A 2,522-nucleotide genomic window follows, 5' to 3' on the forward strand; every position below is an offset into this window, starting at 1 on the left:
TGCATCCAGTTTTGGTCACCACGATGTAAAAAAGATGCTGAGACTCTAGAAAGAGTACAGAGAAGAGCAACAAAGATGATTAGGGGACTGGAGGCTAAAACATATAAGGAACAGTTGCTGGAATTGGGTATGTCTAGTACTTTAATGAAGAGAAGGACGAGGGGGGACATGATAGCAGTGTTCCAATATCTCAGGGGCTACCACAAAGAAGAGGGAGTCAAGCTATTCTCCAAGGCGCCTGAAGGCAGGACAAGAAGCAACAGATGGAAACTGATCAAGGAGAGAAGCAACCTAGAACTAAGGAGAAACTTCCTGACAGTTAGAACAATTAACCAATGGAACAACCTGCCTCCAGAAGCGGTGAATGCTCCAACACTGGAAGTTTTTAAGAAGAGACTGGACAGCCATTTGTCTGAAATGGTGTAGGGTTCCTGCCTGAGCAGGGGGTCGGACTCGATGACCTCCAAGGTCCCTTCCAATTTTTTTTATTATTATTATTATTATTATTATTATTATTATTATTATTATTAATTATTATTATTATTATTATTATTATTATTATTATTATTATTATTATTATTATTAACATTGATACAAAGACACTGTGGGATCATCACTATGAGTTTTTACACTAGCACTGCAAGGATGATGCTTTTGCTTCAGGTGTCAGCCATTAAGTCATTTAGACCATGGAACCGGTTCCATGGAGAGAGGTTTTTTCGTGGGCCGGAGGGTGCGTGGTTTTGTGTGCTGCCTACATCCTGTGGATGGGACTTTGCTTGTTTGCGCAGACCAGTTGTTGGCATGCCGCGGCCCGGTACTAGTCCATGGATCGGGGGTTGGGGACCCCTGATTTAGACTAAAGTCCTCCTTTGTGCTAAAGTTCTATTATTGAATGGAACTTTCACTACTCAATTCCCTTTACAAGAAGAGCCCTACTACTGAAACCTGCATTGTCTCTTTGGGTATGAAGTCATATTGCCTGAGCCTCAGGAGGACTTCAACACCGCTATCCAACTTAGGTGAACTTATTTTGAGCTTTCTACTTCTGATAGAAAGGTCTTGGAGCACATCCATCCAGATCAGATCTTAGCCTAAAGGCATGGCAAAGTGATATACTCCTTTCCTTTACACATAAACTAGCAATTTCACAGCTTCTATATTACCATATGCCTTACCATAATTTCAGCACTAATTAATGATTTTAAGCAAATGGGTATGGTAGTCCTCCACTTATGATCAAATGTTTAACAGCTGTTCTAAATTACAGCAGACCCCCCAAAAGCTACTTATGACCTGGTCCCAAACTTATAGCTGCTGCAGCACCCCCATGTTCATTCAATCTTACAATCAACTGCAGGGATGATACAGTGTCACCCTCCACCTACTTTGCCCCAATATCTTCCAGCTGTTCTTAGGCCTGATCCCCACCAGGCCCCATACACTCCTCCTGAGTTACCTATGTTTCCAGTAGCCAAATTGCATTCTGGGAGCTGTAAATATCACCATTGCTTCTGGAATCACACCACGTAGCCATGTAATGAAGCATCCATGTAAAGAAGTACTCTTGAAGGCCTCAGAGCTCCTCAAAAGGTAAGTGTCAATGCTGCTAACATCGGATGTTTTTGCTTTGACAACATGTGGACATGCAACCATTTTCCTTCTTATGTTTTACTCTTAGAATTAGAGTTAGAATTAGATGATTCTGGGGGAAAGAGGAGGAATGTGCATGGGAGTTTAGTTAGACATAACAATACTGTAACCAGTATGAGAATCAAGGTTTTTGAAATAAGAGATGATAAGAATTGGTGGGCTAGAGAACTGGAGGGAGTCTGTATTTCAAACTAATTGAGGAATGTGATTTATGACTGTAAATTAGAGGAGGCAATTGTGCTTTGATACTATGTGCTCAGGGGAGGGAATTCAGATTTTGGCTTTGGCTACGTACGTGCCAATGCTATGCTTTTCAAATAAAGATTCTTTAAGGTAAACAAGACCTCAAAGTTCTTTGAAGAGTTTCATCCATTGGAACCATGACAGTAAGTGGGAAGGAGGGTGTTTGGCCTGGTGGGATGGGAATCAGGCCTAAATCTTAGGAGGAGAGAAACACAGTGGGAATGGGGAAAGGGGATATAAGGGGCAGAAAACAGAGCACAGGGTATCGTGGTGGGGGGAGATTTGGGAATGCTGTGCTAGACCTCCAAAGGCCTCCCCCGACCTTGAGGCACCCTGTGTTCCCCTAACAACTGCATGTTGTTAAGAGCATGCAGGGATGGGAGATCACTAAATGAAATACTTCACTAAGCAGTCATTGCAACATGCAACTTCAATGGGCAGGCTTCATTACAGTCATATCTCAACGACTAGCTGTATTTCTATTTTACCAAATCATCTTGGTAACACACACCTGATTTAAGAATGTCCTTTGGAAGAAAACAAACTTGTGGAAGTCAAATGTTAAGATAACTTTGGACATAAAATTTAAAACTGTTGTCAAATTGGTTCAGTTCTACTGACCAAAA

Source organism: Protobothrops mucrosquamatus, unplaced genomic scaffold, assembly GCF_001527695.2.
Source record: "Protobothrops mucrosquamatus isolate PMUCROS unplaced genomic scaffold, P.Mucros_1.0 scaffold2804, whole genome shotgun sequence".
Lineage (NCBI taxonomy): Eukaryota > Metazoa > Chordata > Lepidosauria > Squamata > Viperidae > Protobothrops > Protobothrops mucrosquamatus.